Below are 18,912 nucleotides of genomic sequence, written 5' to 3' on the forward strand. Positions count from 1 at the left end.
TAAAAAGGTCAACAGTAGGAAGACAAAGCCATGAAGGGCTGTCTGCTTTTCCAGAATGTAATATTTTGACCACAAAAGAAAATCAATTCATGAAGAAAGACTTGGTCTTATGATGAAAACATTGCCCTAGATTATGAACAACATATAGCTCTCGACATCTTAGAAATAAGTGGGTCTTGAGTGCCCCTTCTGGAGAGAAAGCAACTCGCACTTAAAGCTTTAAGAGGAATCAGTGGAAATAAGGTGGATGGGTACTAGTACACTTATTATTTTTGTAAACTGAAGGAGGCTTCACTTTAGGTACCTTCAGTAGTTATCGCTAACACAGCCTTAGTTCTAACTGCAGATGCTGATCTAATTATAGACAGTGGTCGCTTTTTTAGGTTTCGCCTATTATCATTCGCTTGCGAATGTAATAGGCGAAAATTCAAGGGCTTGATCGACTAGTGAAACCACTGGCGTTTCTTCCCAGTGCATGTGAGGTCACGTGACCACAAAAGCGGGTCACGTGACCACACAAGCACGAGCATCTCCCTAATCCGCCTGCCCCCACCAGGCTCGCATTCCCGCCCCCCCACCAGGCCGCCCATCTGCCTGCCACACTTCTCCTCCCCTCGCACGCATTCCCGCCCCCCCACCAGGCTCTCCCGCCCCCATCCGGCTTCCCTCCGGCCATTTGCCAGCATATCAACACTCTTACAAACACTACAGTACGTGATGTGAGGTTTGTGACCGCCTGCGTGCCGGTAAAGTTTGATTAAAATAAACTGCAGCATTATGGAAGCAATTTTCGTTTTGGCTTTTTAAAGGTAAACATCAAATGAGTCAGTCGTCTCTCCGCGCTCAGTCACGCCACTTCTCATTCGGTCAGCCCTCCGGCCATTTGCCAGCATATCAACACTCTTACAAACACTACAGTACGTGATGTGAGGTTTGTGACCGCCTGCGTGCCGGTAAAGTTTGATTAAAATAAACTGCAGCATTATGGAAGCAATTTTCGTTTTGGCTTTTTAAAGGTAAACATCAAATGAGTCAGTCGTCTCTGCGCGCTCAGTCACGCCACTTCTCATTCTGTCGGCCCTCCGGCCATTTGCCAGCATATCAACACTCTTACAAACACTACAGTACGTGATGTGAGGTTTGTGACCGCCTGCGTCCCGGTAAAGTTTGATTAAAATAAACTGCAGCATTATGGAAGCAATTTTCGTTTTGGCTTTTTAAAGGTAAACATCAAATGAGTCAGTCGTCTCTCCGCGCTCAGTCACGCCACTTCTCATTCTGTCGGCCACAGCGGCGGCACTCGGGTTGAATGCCTTCGGATCTGAGGGCACTGAATAATTGATGACTCAGGCAGGCCGGTGCGGGAGGTCTGCATGAGTACGCAGAAGCCGACCGTGTGCACTCGGTTTTGTTTCGGCGTTGGTTTCGCATTTGGAAAGTTGGAGCTATTGGTTTTGTAAATTACATTTTATATTTATATATCGTTATTGGCATTGTCAATAACAATATATAAATATAAAATGTCATTTACAAAACAAATACCTCCAACTTTCCAAATGCGAAACCTATTGGCAACGCCAGTGCTTGTTTTACCTATGCTAAAAAGGAACATGTAATGTCAGCGAGGCTTATATGTCACAAACACAGTTTTTCACTCAAAAGAAAATATATTGTGTAACTATGTAGTGTGATGGCGGCAGTGTTAATAGTTTAAAGTGACTCTTATTTGTGGAGGGTGCCAGGAAGAGATCATACATCCAACTGTAGACCACAGCAGCCTGCGTTAGATCAAAGATTGGCTTGAGGGGGGAGGCGCTAGAGGGCGCACTGCGGGATGGCTGGCTAACTCGGCAGCTCCGCCGGACGGCTCATATATTAATGCACTTAACGCAATTACAGCTTAAGATACCAATGCCAAACTAGAAAATTCAGTCGGTGGAGGGAAAACGGCGCGTCCTGGTATAGTTTTCAAACCTGACCCCGAGGCGGAATGGGAGAAAACTGACCCGGAGGGATTGCCGAGGTCCGGGATCGGAGCAGGCAAGATGGCGGCAACCAGAGATATAACGGTGTAATCAACATCCAAAACCCCGGACCGCAAACCTGCAGGGTCACAACATTGCCTGCAAGCCGCCTCGCTCGACACTGACAAGACGAGACGTAAGTGCCCGTCACACGCCATGAGGTACGGACCAAACATCTACGTCCCAAGCACTTTTGCATGCACTGACATTAATGGCGGCTCCAGATCGGATTGCTTAGTTCCGTCCCGACTCTGCGTGAGCATCTCAGCAGCGGTGAACCGGACATTACAAGATTAGGATAAGAGGAGCTGCAATAGCTGTTGCGGGTATAACGGTGGCAGCACTAGCGAAGAAAAGATGCGGCCAAAAGTAATTACATACGAATAAAGGCGCGAACACAGTTTGTAAAGATGGCGGCGCCCGAACCTGCATGATTGATTACTGGCGCCGCGTCTGTGTCTAAGGCTCGATCCGAAATTGGAGACATACCGGCGCAACTACGATCCATCTGCTATCTGTGGCTGCGGTATTACATGCGCCTTTGGTTGCTCACCGTTTTGCCTGATGTGCTCTACGTAACTGCACTATTTATGTGTGGGAACCGGAATGATTGCATGGACATGAACTGACTACACTGCAGGGAAAATTTGCAAAAAAATACTACTGCCAAACTGCACCAGGCTCAGACACTTGATATAAGGCTCTTAACTTCTATGTTGTTCAGGCAGCCCAATGTGAAGGCACACATTGCGAATGTTAGGTTTACATGGTAACATGGCAGCAATGTTTGCTTGGCGCAGGAAAATCATGAGTCACGCTACACCTCAAAGTAAGCACACTCCGCAACTGTAGTAACGCCGTGAAATCAGCATACAGGGCACTATTGGAGCTCCAGACGTGCAAGTTCAACGTGCGGCGATGGCCATTTCAAAACACGTATGACGTAAACGTGTCGGGGTGACGACACAACACATATGCAGGCCGACATTTATCGACTGCTCATCCCGATCATTGCAGAAGTCTGTGTGGTGTTCGAATTATGCGCACTAAGCACCGAGTCCCCATCACTGCATGACCGACTTCTAAACAGCGTGCATTAACGGTTCGAGCTGCGCCACGCTGTAAAATCCTGCGCTACCTGGGACAACCGCGCTTACGGACTCCATAATCCCTGTGGATATAAGGACGCCAGTAACTGCTCTGCATTTCACTGCAACTCCGTGAGGCACGAGCTCTCTGCCGTGGCTAAAACTCGACAATCCCCATCAGAATCACGGTCACAACATATAGCGTGGAAGCGCACCACCAAAATGGGGAAACCCGACAAGCAGCCGCCCAAAATCAACTTCGAACAGCGACGGCCACAACGAGGGGTGCAATCGGACACGGAAGCAGAAACGGAAAACTCACCACCCAAAGGCATGGAGGCTATGCTAAAGGCAATACAGAGCAGTCTACAAGATATGCACGGCAAGATGGACCATTTAACAACCCGCATGGACACCATGGCAGCAAAGATTGATTGACATGGCGAACGGCTAGATGAAGCAGAGACCCGAATTTCGGCGGTCTAAGATGAATCACATGCATGCGCAGCTAAGTGAACAGATTGAGAAAATACTGGAGGTGATACGATCCAAGTCTGAAGATTTGGAAGCGAGATCGCGCCGCAACAACGTGCGCATCAATCAATCAATCAATCAATGACATTTATAGAGCGCACTACATACCCGTAGGGTCTCAAGGCGCTGGGGGAGGGGGGGTGCCGCTACTGCTCGAACAGCCAGGTCTTCAGCTTCTTCCTGAAGGAGAGGTGGTCTTGGGTCAGGCGCAGGTCGGTCGGGAGGGAGTTCCAGGTCTTGGCGGCCAGGTAGGAGAAGGACCTTCCACCTGTAGTCGCTCTTCGGATGCGGGGGACGGCGGCGAGGGCGTGGTTGGCTGATCGGAGGTGGCGTTTGGGAGCGTAGAAGTTGATTCGGCTGTTGAGGTAGCTCGGGCCTTGGTCGTGTAGGGCTTTGTGTGCGTGGGTGAGGAGGCGGAAGGTGATTCTTTTGTTGACGGGGAGCCAGTGAAGGTCTCTCAGATGTCCGGAGATGTGGCTGGTTCGTGGGATGTCGAGGATGAGTCTGGCAGAGGCGTTCTGGATCCGCTGGAGTCTCTTCTGGAGCTTGGCGGTGGTACCGGCGTAGAGGGCGTTGCCGTAGTCCAGTCGGCTAGTGACGAGGGCCTGGGTGACGGTCTTCCTGGTCTCGGTGGGGATCCACCAGAAGATCTTCCGTAGCATGCGTAGGATGTTGAAGCACGCCGAGGAGACGTTGTTGACTTGCCTGGTCATGGAGAGGGAGGAGTCCAGGATGAAGCCCAGGTTGCGTGCATGGTCTGTTGGTTTGGGTGCGGTGCCCAGGGCGGGAGGCCACCAGGAGTCGTCCCAGGCGGAGGGTGAAGAGCCCAGGATGAGGACCTCCGTCTTGTCGGAGTTCAGTTTCAGGCGGCTGGTCGTCATCCACTCGGCTACCTCTTTCATCCCTTCGTGCAGGTCGGCTCTGGCGGCGGCTGGGTCGTTGGTCAGGGAGAGGATCAGCTGGGTGTCGTCGGCGTAGGAGATTAGGCTGAGGTTGTGTTGGCGTGCGATGGCCGCGAGGGGGCTCATGTAGACGTTGAAGAGGGTGGGGCTCAGAGAGGATCCTTGAGGGACGCCGCAGATGACTTCGGAGGCCTCTGACTTGTACGGTGGAAGGCGGACTCTCTGTGTTCTTCCGTCGAGGAAGGAGATGATCCATTCCAGCGCCTTGTCCTGGATTCCGACGTTGCTGAGGCGCTGTACTAGGGTGCGGTGGCAGACAGTGTCGAATGCCGCGGAGAGGTCTAGGAGGATGAGGGCCGCTGTTTCTCCGTTGTCCATCAGGGCTCGGATGTCATCGGTGGCGGCGATGAGGGCGGTCTCGGTGCTGTGATTGGCTCGGAAGCCGGACTGAGATGGGTCGAGGGATCCAGTCGTCTCGAGGAAGGCTGCCAGTTGCTTGTTGACGGTCTTCTCGATGACTTTGGCTGGAAACGGGAGGAGCGAGATGGGGCGGTAGTTCTTGAGTTCGGTGGGGTCCGCCGTTGGTTTCTTTAGTAGAGCGCTGAGTTCGGCGTGCTTCCAGCTCTCAGGGAAGGTGGCGGTGTCGAAGGATGTGTTGATGATGTCTCGCAGGTGGGGTGCGATGACAGCGTCGGCCTTGTTGAAGACGAAGTGAGGGCAGGGGTCAGTCGGTGATCCGGAGTGGATGGAGTTCATCGTTTGGATGGTGTCTTCGGTGCTGATCGGGGTCCAGGCGTGGCGGGTGGTGGTGGGGGGTGGTTGTTCGGTCCTGGTGTGCGTTGGTTGGTTGTTGAAGCTGTTGTGTATGTCTGCGATCTTGTTGTGGAAGTATGAAGCGAGGGAGTTGCAGAGGTCTTGCGATGGGGTGATGTCGTTGTTTCCTGCGCTGGGGTTGGATAGCTCTTTCACGATGTTGAAGAGTTCCTTGCAGTTGTGTGCGTTGTTGTCCAACCGGTCCTTGAATGCAGTTTTCTTGGCGGCTCGGATCAGCTGGTGGTGCTTCCGGGTGGCCAGCTTGAAGGTGGTCCTGTTGTCCGGTGTAGGTTCCCTTCTCCAGACTTTCTCGAGGGCTCGGCAGTTCTTCTTGGAGCTCTTGAGTTCGTCGGTGAACCACGGGGCTTTCTTGCTGCCGGGTCTGCTGGGCGGGGTCCTTAGCGGGGCGAGCTCGTCCGCGCAGATGCTGATCCACTTCGTGAGGTTGTCGGCAGCCTGGCTGGGGTTCGCTGAGCTGGCAGGAGGGTGCTGGCTCAGGGAGGTGGCGAGCTGGTCTGCTGTGATCTTGTTCCAGCTTCTGCGGGCGGTCTGTTGCTGGTGGTGGTGGGTCGTCGTTCTCTTGAAGGTGAAGTGGACGCAGCTGTGGTCCGTCCATTGAAGCTCTGTGGCGTGGCTGAAGTCGATGTCTGGGCTGGAGGAGAAGACTGCGTCGAGTGTATGTCCGGCGAGGTGGGTGGGGGTGGACACCAGCTGCTTGAGTCCAAGATTGGCGAGGTTGTCGAGCAGGGAGCTGGTGTTGCGGTCGTTGTTGTTCTCCAGGTGGAAGTTGAGGTCCCCCAGGAGGATGTAGTCAGCGGAGGGGAGGGCATGCGGGCTGACGAAGTCGGCGATGTCCTCGCTGAATTGTGTGCGTGGTCCCGGGGGTCGGTAGATCAGGGTGCCTCTGAGGGTGGTGTTCGGGTCGGTGTGGATCTGGAAATGCAGGTGTTCGGCGGTGGTCAGGGTGTTGTCGGTGCTGGTCGTGAGCCGGATGGTGTTCCTGTGGATGATGGCGATGCCTCCTCCCATCTGGTTGGCGTTGCGGTCCCTCCGGACGATCTTGTAGCCTTCTGGGATAGCGATGGCGATGTCGGGAGCTGAAGAGGCGTTCATCCAGGTCTCCGTGAGGAAGGCGACGTCAGGGGCTGTGGCGTCTAGGAGGTTCCAGAGTTCGATGGCGTGTCTGTGGACGGAGCGGGTGTTGAGCAGGATGCACTTGAGGTGGGTGCTGCTGGTGTTCGACTTGGCGGGTGCTGGTGTGAGGCTGGTCCCGGTGCAGGAGAATTTGCAGGCGTGGCAGCTGAAAGGTCCGTGGGTGCGTCGTGGTGAGGCTTGGTGGCATTCTGGGAGTCGGCCGGTGTTGAGTGCGATGAGGGTGGTGGCGGAGTACGTCAGGCGGGTCGGTCGCGGTCGAGGTCTTCGTGGGCCAGGGGTCCTGGCGCTGGGCGCGGTCCGGTCGCGGACGGGCACAGACGGGCTTACCTTTGGCGCGCCTTCGGCGCACAATCGGCGCGCCCGCTGCGCGTGACCGCTGCGCGTTCGCACGGTCGCCATATAAGGCGAAGTGCGCGGGTGGGCGGAGCAGCTGGGAGGCGGGAGCGGGGAGGGAACAGAAGGCAAAAAGGGGCGGGGTCAGCGGTGGTGGCAGGCGTGCCGGAATCGACAAACATTGGCAACATGGAGTCGTATGTGGAGGAAATGTGCCTCACCCTGTTTGGCAAGGAAAAACTGTCCCACGTGTTCATTGTGGAAAGGGCGCATAGAACACTGGCACCAAGGCCGCCACCAGGTACGCCACCGAGACCAATAGTGGACCGCGTATTGAACTACCGGGAACGAGGCGCAATATTACGGATGGCACGGGAGCAGAAAGATCTTCAATTCCAAAATAAACTCGAATTCTATCCAGACTACACACAAGCAGTTCAACAAGCTCGTAGAGAGAGTTCAACGGAGCCAAGGCGAAGCTGCGTGGCCTGCAAATACAATACGCAATGCTCTACCCGGCAAGACTGAAAGTGTCCTGGGAAGGTAAATCCACACTGCTCACCACTCCTAAAGCGGCGAACGACTTCATAAAGAAAATTATTAAATCACCGAAGAGACAGCCAACGGCAACAACAAGATCAGGATGAAGACTGACGACAAATAATATGGAGGCACTACCTCTGGCATCCTTTGCGGTAAGAGTTGCCTGACCAGAATGCATCAACGACCCTTCCTAAAATTGCTGGACAGGTACGGACGAAATACCTGTGGGTAAGTCTTTTAGCGGTACTTAATTACAGTCTGTCAGGAAATACGACAATCCCACTATGGCAGCACATGGGGTGATTCGAACTAGTTAATGTACGAGCCGTAATATGACCACAACATGTATTATGGCATAACAACATCATCGGAACACTTACGCTGTAGGGAAGGGCTATCCAGGTGCTTTGACCGCAATAACTGTTGTACCATGAGATACCCACTGAATTTGTCAAGGACAATGAGACTCACCTGCCTCACTGAGCACCGTTAGAACTTACTACTCTCTGTTTGACAGCGTGGAGGATTGGTTTAACACTGATTTAATGTAGTGTACAACATTCAGACATTGCAGGATGTGTTGTAATATGCGCTCGTACGCCAGTTCATGCTCATGATACCCTGCCCTATTTGTGTGTGCATGTCACAGTGAAATGGAATCTACCTATGCATGTTTTCCAGAAAACAAACTCATGTTCAGCTCATGAAAATGGGCTAGGTTAAGGTTACTATGTTTATCACGTAGGGTACTTTTCATACACAACACCGTACTGTTATTTACGTATACTTATCTGCCCCGACACGTGGCCGGGGTATCGATAGGAGGGCTCTGAATACAGCCATAGAGAAACGAAGGAAAAAGCACTTTGTCTTACGTCATAATTAGACTTCAGTTGTTATGCTAATGATACATGCCAGTGAAACTTGCACAACAAGATTGTCATAGCTGTGTAAGATAATAAGCCCGTCCACATCTGCTAGCTCGGATGGAGATGTGTAGTCCTGGCGGACCCCCAAATGGGTGTTCCCCGACACAGTTTTAATGTATTTGGGATGTTCATTGAGGGTATGGCATCAGCAGGATTGGGCTGCTGTTGTGGGGTGGGGGGGGGCAGGGGGGATTGTTACTGTTATTTGTAGATCAGACTGCTTGAGATGCATTGCCTACATCCAGCCAAAGCACGATTGTTATTATGTGCACAAACACCTACTGCGAGGTTCCTGTAATACCCAATGGACTCTTCCCGGTTTAGATGGGGGGAGGGATGTAATTACCTGTGGCGACTTTCATGGCCGGACCTGACCTGCCAAATCCAGCGTTAACTTTCCTATCGTGGAATATTAGAGGTTACACAAACCCCCAAAAAATACGCCACATATTTGCATGTTTGGACAGATGGCGAATCGATGTTGTCATGTTTCAAGAAACACATGAAGCTCCGCATTCGCATGCACAGGTGGGACGACGGTGGGCTGAATCAATGCACTGCTCGAAATACTCATCCTATTCCAGGGGAGTCTCTATATTAATTTAAAAAGGCACACATTTTAAGATAGACACGACAACGCTGGATACTAATGTACGCTATGTAATAGTGAAAGGCAGACTGCGAGGTAGACAAATAACACTGGTGAACACATACGGACCGAACGTAGATGCACCAGACTTCTTCCAGGAAATCTGGCAACACCTAAATGCGGGTAATGATCAAATAATACTGTGGGGTGGTGACCTTAATATAGCACTAGACGACAACCTAGAAAGATCGGGTAACACGACAGAACATCACACACGTGCCAGAACCAAATTGTTGGACATCATGTGCGATCTATCCGGAGGGAGGGGGGGAATTAAGCTAGAAACACTAATTGTAATTGGCAGGGAAAAGATGGGTTTTAAGTTTTGAACGGAATCTTGTTTCTGAGGGCTCCATACAAAGATCTATGGGCAGTTCGTTCCAGTGTTTACTTGCCAAAAACCTAAAGGAACGGCCTCCATTATGATAAATGTGCTGTCCTGGGGCAGTGCATTTGGTGAAAAAACAGCTGCACTGCGTTTACACAGTGCAGGCAGCAACCCACCTGCACTTTTGAAGAGAACTAAAGATCGCCCTGCAGGTTCGTACAGTCAGTGACTGCACCCACCTGCAAGGAGATGTCGGGGGCATGGGACCCCCTTTCTCCCCTCCAGAGGACTGCCATCAGGGGGCACATTAACAGTGCACCATCTTTTAGATGGTGAACCCCCAGTACGGCCCTGCGAGCCTCCGTTGCCTCAATATGGCGAGGGCATGGAGGCAAAGGGATTCCCTCATTTGCATGGGGCAGGCCCCCATGCAAATAAGAAAATGACCCCTGCAGATAGCGCTGGCCCGCATAAAGCGCCAGCGCTATCGTTACCACAGCAGCAGCTGCACAATCATTTGGGGCGTGCAAAGCGTGTGCAAACACTCATTGCACTTTCTTTAATAAGGCCCCAGGGCTGGAAAGGAGTAAGGGGAAATTTTATGTGGAAGGAAGGAAGTAGAAACACTATCCCAGGGGCAGGATTAGGTCATTTATTGAAGGGGAAAACCCATTGAAAGAAAAAAGAAGCACAGGGTAATAGGGACAGTAGGAAGTCATCTAGTGGCAAAGGCAGTGTTCTAATAACCAACACATTGAGGAGCAGGTTTGTGCATTGGCTCATGAAAGTTGGGAGCACCATAAAGTGCACATGAAGTTGGCGCTTAGGAAAGGGAGGCTCGAACAGTTATGAACAAAGAGGATACTTGAGATCGTATGTCGCTTTGTTTGGCATGCATGTGTCACAACTGACTTCATCTAGGACTTACAGTAAGAAATGTTCCTCCAATGAGCCATGGCACTCGACACATCTTGTACATTGTGCCACTTCCCTGCACCAAAAGAGAACAAGCATTTGAAATACACTAGGTCTCGCATTTGCGAGAGTTTGAGCTATTGGCATTGTAAATGACAATGCCTGTTATTTATATGTTTTGATAATTAACACATAAATAAAAGTGCGTTTCATGTACAATGCCAATAGCCCAGACTCTTGTAAATGCGAGACCTATTTCACTTTAAAGAAGCGGCCGCCATTGTCCCGGGCTGCTTGGAAAATGAATGCGCACAGGACACGCTAAATGTTCTAAGAAAGCATGTTGTGCATGCAGTAGGAGAAACTCATTAAAGAAAACAGTGCTTACAGACTAAATAAGACATACCGTGTAACAGAAGTAAAAGAGCCAATCCTTATGGGGAGATTATGAATGAAGACAAGGCGGTAGTTACGTGGGACTAACAAGCCTATTAACTAATCAGAAGCCAGCATTTACTAAGAACAATGACACAAGCAAATTAAAACTATGGACGGGGAGTGGGCGGAGCTCCAAGTCCATACTCTAATACAGCTGCATCGCAGAGCAGCGCATGCGCTGCCCAGGCTCGACCTAAAAATAGGTATGCTTTTTTGTGATCGATAACTGCCAGGTGGTTTGATGCCTTTGGCAACAAAACAGATTTCAAGGTTCTGCTATTTATATTGAGTGTTTAAGACAAGAAAGCACAGCCTCAAAAGTTTCTTGCACATGAGGCTCACAACAGTCATTAAACAAAAAGAGTTAAGGCCAAAAGAAAGCGAGACATCAAACGAGGCGTTGCATTAGACCAATTGGGTCAATCACCAGATATTAATATCCTGACTGCACGAAGTATGGAATGTGGAGAGAGACAGTCATAATGCTGTGCTTACACCAAGCTTGTCTTCCCAGCTATTGCACATATAGACTATGCAAATGTGCTGATGACTGGGCTGCCTTAATTCCACCTAGCTTATCACAAAGTTAGCCCTTCACTTGGAAACAAGATGTTCCACGATACAAATAAAAACCCTCCATGCATCACTTCTGTGCTTTCTTCACTTGGGCGACTTCCTGAGGACGGTCACTCATAGCCCTTACGGCTGCATGCATCACATACATGGCGATTCATTTGAACAAAAGCGGATACTTCTCTCAAAAACCTCAGTTCTCTGGTAGAAACAGAACTCTAAAAAGGCAACCTCTACTCAAGGTACAAAATTACCAAATTCAAAAATCTTCCACAACAAAACAATCATACCCTTGTAATGTTCCGAAGATTTGGGAGTACTATTCCAACAGACCACGTCAATCTCCCATTTCAAAAGAGACTTCAAACTTACTAAACGACATAACATAATCTATACTACACTATTGTATTTTGTCTTCTCAAATACTGTACCACAAAGAAAACACTATTTTTGAAGTCCTAGAGGTCATGTATACTGGCATGTTGATTTACTTTTATTCTATGCCTGGTCTCTCTGAAGTGCTCGGTCACTCTGGGCCCATGGTCTTGAGGCGCAATGGGGAAAACATACCAGGGTCCATCACCCTCTTAGTTGGTAAGGAACTTAGGCATTGAAAACAATCACAAATTATTTCTAGATACACAGGGGCAGATTTACAAGCCCCTTGGTTCACTTTAAACCCGCGGTTGCATCACTTTTGCGATGCAGCGGCGGCGTAAACCAAGCACCACGTTGCACCCTATTTACAACGTGACACATCTAGGGAGATGCATCACGTTGTAAAGCCCTGAGCCACATGAAAACTGTGTCAGGTTTCATGTGGGCATTCCGTTGCAGGAACGCCTCAGAAAAGTGCCTGAGTGAAATCTACAAGATTTCACTCAGTCACTTTTCCGACGCTGCTTGAAGCAGGCGTAAAGCTTGACGCACCATGTTGGACATAGGCAAGGTTGGAACAGTGCTGTCCAGCACTGCACCAACCTTACGGTGGCAGATGCGACACGTATCTGTTTATCCTTGCACCATGATGCACCGCATCTATGGTGGCGCAAGGGTAAACTTGTGTGACGCATCTTTCCTGGCTCATTCCTGCTGATTTGCAGGGATGCACCAGGAAACGTAAATCTGCCCCAGAGAGGGCAAACGGTGAAAGCACTAGTTTCTTCAGTTTAAATACACTGAGAAGAATCTTTCGACATCTCTGTAGTGTAATCCCACCCTCGTCGCCAAAATTGTAGTGTAGAGTCCACACAGAAAGGTATGATTAAAAAGGATTTATTATAGGAAAAGCACAGGAGCAAGGTAGGGAGCAACCTACACAGGACTTCTTCCCCAGCAACTGTCAGCACAGAGACTGGAGAAGAATCCTGTGACAACAAAGAATGTTACAGGGGTACAATTCTAAGTAAAACATTAAAGGGCCAACACTACAATCTCGATTCCCAGGCACATCTGATGGTAGTTAATGCATTCATCAATTACCAATTAAAACCATGGGTGTACTATTGATTTGGTAACCCTTTAAAAAGGTATTCACCGCATTACCACTGATCCAAAAAGGAGCGGCATGGCTGACAAGTGGCTAATAACATCTGATAACCTCAGGAACCCTGCATGAACTCCATTGGTGTTTATCCCCAAGTGTACTTTGGAACAGCGCCCAGCTTCTCTGCCAAAAATTGAGGCGGATATTTCGTCACACGTCCCTTGTCCGGCTAACGAAGATCTCTTTATAATCCGCATTTTAAAGTTGTAAAAGAGAGCGACAGAACTCTCACTGCAACAAAATTTGAACTGTATTTACCTAAATTAATTTCCCAGACAAATCCAATGCAGACGTTACCACTGGTCTTTTAACTAGTGACCCAGATGCATGGGCGTGAGTGAGGACATACACAACCCACATTCCACGAACACCGGCTACCCAACAGCGAGATAGGCCACGAGAAAGAGGCAGCACACTGTCTTCCAGATCGCCTGACTTCAAGGTGAACCCCAGTCATCTACTTACACGGTCCGTCTGTAAATTCAGCACAAAATCCATTCTCCGTTACGGAGTCCGTAATTTCAGCACGGTATCCATTATCCTGGATGGGTCTTTTTACGGACAACATTTGTCCGTAAATTCAGAGCTTCCGGGTCGCACGGTAACCAACCCCGAGACTCGAACAAATTCATTGACTCGTCAGAGGGTGGGCGCGGCCCGAGATTTGTAAGGTGAGCTAGGATTGGTGTATGGTCAACACCTCAACCAATCCCAGGAGCTCGAAAATCTCTCCTGCCTAGTTGCCGCCCTTCCCTTTTTCGGTATCATATGACTGTTGGGGGAGCAATGGAACAGAAATGAAAGACGTGTTGTCGGGTTTGGGCTAAAATATGCGAGTTGGAGTATGCTAGAGTCCGGGTGGTTAGAGAATGATTGATGGTTGCCTCTTGTTTATTTATTTTATTTGTACTTAATGCGATTTTATATAGCGTGAACTTTACCCGAAGGTGTCAGAGCGCTTTACATAAGAACCAGTTGCAAAACATAAGGACTAAGGATTACATGCGTTGCATAAAAGATACAAACAGAAAAAATTGCAAATGTACAAGATGTAAAGTCACACAAAGAAGAGACTGGTGATTAGAGTTATCTCTATATACATAGGGAGGAGCTACGGAAGGATATACTCTTAAGAGTCACATAGGAATGCTAGAGAGTACAAAGGTCTACTGCATATACTAGTGATTAGAGTTATCTCTATACACATAGCGAAGGGATACGGATGGATATACTCTAAGAGTCACATAGGAATGGTAGAGAGTACAACGGTCTACTGCATAGACTAGTGATTAGAGTTATCTCTATATACAGAAAAGCAGAGTTCCATTAAGTGGGGTCGGAGGGGGGATGCAGTCACAGCACCAAGGGAGGGACAGAGAAGGGCAGGAAAGTGAGACAAACGAGAGAGGGAAGCAGATAGTAATGAGTAAAACAGCGAGGAGTGTGTTGGAGGCAACATGAGCGACAATAGAAAGGTCGCTAGGACAGAGGGGGAGGTCAGAGATCGCTAAAATGGCGGAGGAGAAAGGTAGAAGAAGAAGCGAGTCATAAAAAGAAAATGGCGGGGAGCACAAAGGTCCAAGTCCGAAAGTCCAGCAAGAGGGCTGCCATAGCCAGCAAGTCAGGGGGGAGAAAGGCAGTCCACAGCCTCATCGTCCATGAGGAGCTGGGGCAGAGGAGTTCGAACCGGAGACCAGGGATCAGGGAAGAAAGACCACAGGCGCCAAGGCAGCTGTTCGCAGAACGGGAGGCAGCAAAGTCAAAAACAAAGTTTAAAGGGAAGGAGGAGGGGGCCTCTCACCAGAGTGATCAACAGAGTTTCATGTGGGACGAAAGTTGCCCCGGGTGGAAGGCCATGCATCTTCCTTGGTGCTTCGTGTAGCAGCGCCTCCTCTCCCTCGCCTGCTCCCGTCACAGGCGGCCTCTCCGGGTCGGAAGGGGGCGAGTCCCCTGGCCCGGGGCTCCATGGCTGCTGCTCTGAGCCCGGACCCCCACCGGCCGGTGCCCCTGGAGTCCCCTGGCCCGGGGCTCCATGGCCCTGTGTTTATTTTTTTACTGCAGATTTATATAGCGCAAACTCGATCCGAAGGTATTGGAGCTCTTAACATGAGCCCTGGTTACCTTACACAAGAACAGCCGCGGTCGGTAGTGGGAGTACCTGCCGGGCGGTGACGTGGGGAGGGGGAGGGGCAGTGTGGGGGTAGTAAACTATGGATTACGGAGGTGTACAGGTAAGTAAACATATATAAATAAAACTAATTTTGTTACATGCACTGCATCCCCAAATGCGATGCAGTGCATGCAACAAAATTCGTTTTATTGATTTATATGTGTACTTACCTGTAAACCTCCGTAATCTATAGTTTACTACCCCCCACCACGCCACCGCCCAGCAGGTACTCCCTTACCGACCACGGCTGACAACGACACATACAGGCAAAGGGAGATTCAGTGATCTGCCCAGGATCACAGGATGTGGACGCGACCCCGAGGCTTGAACCTTGGTTTCCAAAACTAAAGTTGCCAATCTAGCCCAGGGGCGTAACACAGGACCCCAGCAGCCCCTGAGGGGCTTGTGGGGGGGCAAGCTCCAGGGGGCCCCCTCAGCAAGGCCCTCTCTCCGGAGAGCTCCTGTTTGTGCCCGGAGGGGAGTCCTCCTCGAACCTTACAGGGAGGCCACCTCAATTTTCGTTACACCAGTGATCTAGCCGTCAGACCACACCCTCTCCTTGTGTAACGTAACTGGTGCTCATGTAAAGTGCTCCAGTACCTTCGAGTTCATACCATAGAAATTTGCTACAACAAAAAAGGTGTGGCTTAAAACATTCATGCTAAATCTCTGTCCTCCGCATAATGTGCCTCCCAACTGGTATTTTACTGCTTCTGTTATTGTCTCCACATATATAATACAACAAGTAACATTTCTGGGTTTTTCAAAGGTTGTTAGTTACATAAGATAAATATACTACATACATATATACAACTATGGCTTTGTTGTATATAATATTGAAAAAGCTTTAGTTCTTGTGCGAGAGGTTGTGGTGTAATGCCTAGAGCTGCGAACTTTTGAGCTGAGTAAGCAGTTTTGTGTCTCAGCTTCGGCTCAACATCCTGTGTTTCTAGGCAAATCACTTAATTGCCCGTGCATACCTAAAAATAAATGACTATTTCCTTGTTTGTGCTCATTTAAAGCACTTCGAGTTTTGCAATGTACAACTGCAAAAAATAAAAGTTACATCAAAAGCAGTGAACTGCTGCAGAGTTAAGATTGTTTTTTCCATTTTCAGAGTAAGGGCGAAAATGGAGAGCCTAATAGGGACCCGTCTCGGCACCTGCTTGTAAGAACTGCTGGTGCTGACCATTGGCAGGACCCGGCCTACTTAAATCCCTGCTCTCATAGTTGTCAAGTTTTCAGATGGCTTATGTGTGACATTTTCATAATATCAGTTTAATTATGATTAGGGCTCCCGGTTTTATGGTATTTATTTTTTTAACATTTCCGTCTGTATTTATCTCAATTTATTTTTTGGTCATTTTTTCATTATTTTTCCATATTTATTTCGTTGCAAGCAAAAAAAAAGACGCTGTAGCTAGTATTTATTCACATTTATTTAAAAAAGACAATGCGTGCTTGGTTGTTTAAGGTTCAGATAGATTTATGTAAATGGGTTACTGCATTTAACAAAGAGATCCTTTTGTTACTTGCTGTTAATAAATTTCAAACCTTCTAATATACGGTAGTGAGCTATGAAGGGCCTTGTAAGCCTCACTGTCTTATGTATCGCATACTATGCATTCATTTGCACATGATTTATTGTATTGTAATTGCATTTATATAGCGCTTACTACCCTTGACGAGGCATTGAAGGGCTTTTTTATCCAGTAGTACGCTACTCCGGAACTAACTCAAAAAATCAGGAATTGTAATTAGCATGACTTTCTGTGGTGGTCACATATTAGTCAGGAAAACAATATTATTTGAGTAGAGGTGAAAGAATTATGTTTTAGACTGGATAAAATCATTATTTGGCATTGGTACGCATGCCTATTGTCTTGTCCCTGACCTAGCAGTACTAAAAGAAATGCCTCCCCAGACTAAAAATGCTGCGGTACTCTGCAGTAAATACAGTGCTGTGCAGAGCTCCCTGTGAAAGTCGCACTGGTCCTGCAAGCACCCACCACAGTCTTAAAGAGGACCTTAACAGCATTGGCAAATTATGAAAATGTCACACATAACAATGTGAAACCTTGGCAGCTATGTGTGCGCATTAACATGAACAACAAATTGTCCACAAAGAAAAAAACACAGTAAAGAAACAAGAGGGCAACCTCAACTCTCCCTCTTCCCCTCCCCTCCTTATGTTGAAAATTTGTAAGGCACGGCATACACACTCTATTGTCACCCTCCAACACTTACTACAGATGCCATTAGACCGATATTGTGCACACTCAGAGGCACGAAACAGGAAAAAGCTGCTGCCCTACAGATCCAGCTAGCAGCTGGCTCTGAAGATCATTTCACACTAAAGTTTAATGTGTGCATATGCATATCTCTTGAATCTAGGGGCTGAACAAAGTCAAAAGCATGCCTCTCAAGTATCTGTTAAGTGATTAGCTTTGTGCATTTGTTTTCCCTTCATCTCTTTTAGGTGTGCATCCCCCGCACCTCTGCTCCCGCCAGGATACTTAAATAAACAATAGGAGGCCTAATGGCCCCTTAACATCGACCTTTGTATTGACTCAGCTGAAATCTGATAGGCCCTCTCCCTGGCTGATCTCGGACAGACTTATTTTCGAGACCGATTTATTGGCATTTTTCACATATAACTGCAGACAAAGGAAAAATAATTTCCCGTCTGTATTTATATGTAAAAATCTGTTTAAACGGAAAACCGGGAGCCTTAATTATGAGTGACATTCAACAAATATACGGACACTTTCTTGTGAGCAAAAATCAAGCAATGAAGACAAGGGAAATACATAAATATCAGAAATTACACCCATTTGAGCAACTAGAAACTCTAAGAAGATCTTAAAAGTGCGTTAAAGCACCAGTAATGGAAAGGACACTAACCAACATAATACAGGAGGCGTTTATTTATACTGTTGCTCCTAATATCATGGGATTGAGAAACCTGTATTTTCACTGCCGTTGCATAAATGTAGAGAATGAATATACAACTCCTAAATATCAGTACAATATCACAACCAAACTGAACTCTATTTTTATACCATTGATACATCTAAATGTTGATTTATTCAATTGGACTAATTTCATCCACAGCAGAAGAATTAAAGGCTGAACTGAATTGGCAGTTGCAGGATTTGCACCTCTGTCCTTTAGATTAGCCTTAGAGCTGGAAAGACCAGGCAGTAAACCAATACAAAATCATATTTTTTTTTCTCTCACTAGTGCCAGTACCCACCCCTTCCACCCAATATTTCCACACCTCCCAGCTTTCCCCCCATCTAATCTACTTCCCTATAAAAGGTTTCCTTTCTTCCACAAGTTACAGAAGGCACAATAACTCTGGGCCTTGGTGGAATGTAGCTTTTAAAGTTTCAGGACAGTAATTCTCAGGTCTGTACTCTTTTTAGATATGCCTGATAGTGCTCACTCCCCAAACACCATTTCAGTGTTAGAGCGGCAAACAAAAAGTGATGGGGGAAGCTGAAGTCGAGAGAAAGACGTAATAAGCTGGAAGCTGTGCATCACCTACCACAACTGGAAGGTGCTAGAGCCGTGACCAGGGTTTTAAACAACCCTAGTCCTGAGCTGTCAGTCCAGGTTGGAAGGCTTGAGACAAGAAAGAAATCGGAAGTTCAAATTGCAGTGAACAGATTACAAAAGCGTGATAGAAAACAAAGTCATATTTCCAGTGCTTGGATCAGTAAAAGTGCTGATATCCACAATGTTATAGCGAATTACTAATTGATACACCATTCCTGACATGAATAGTGGCTCGAGGCAGCCTTGGAGTTTACACATTATGGGAGCTGACGTCAGCTCATGGCCACCTCTCGGTGTGAGGCTGTCCCCATCTGTCTACCCTCACTCTCCCATGAAGAGCTGCTGCGTGTGCAGTCTCATGCATGCAGTGAGTCCCCCCTGCACACCCCACTTCAAGTAAAATTGTTGTAT

The 18,912-nt window shown here is 48.3% G+C and overlaps 1 protein-coding gene across 2 annotated transcripts in view; it reads right to left on the minus strand.

Moving 5' to 3' along the window:
• Positions 1–13,390, minus strand: part of SLC25A44 (solute carrier family 25 member 44) — a 64,068-nt gene extending 50,678 nt beyond the window's left edge. The window contains exon 1 of one of the 2 annotated variants that reach the window (XM_078670656.1): positions 13,236–13,390. The gene's annotated coding sequence lies outside the window, so the exon portion shown is untranslated. Of the gene's footprint in view, positions 1–13,028 lie in introns of both variants that reach the window. The other variant, XM_078670657.1, reaches the window with a different exon arrangement.
• Positions 13,391–18,912: the final 5,522 nt, after the last annotated feature.

This window comes from Lissotriton helveticus, chromosome 12 (assembly GCF_964261635.1).
Source record: "Lissotriton helveticus chromosome 12, aLisHel1.1, whole genome shotgun sequence".
NCBI classification, from domain to species: Eukaryota; Metazoa; Chordata; class Amphibia; order Caudata; family Salamandridae; genus Lissotriton; species Lissotriton helveticus.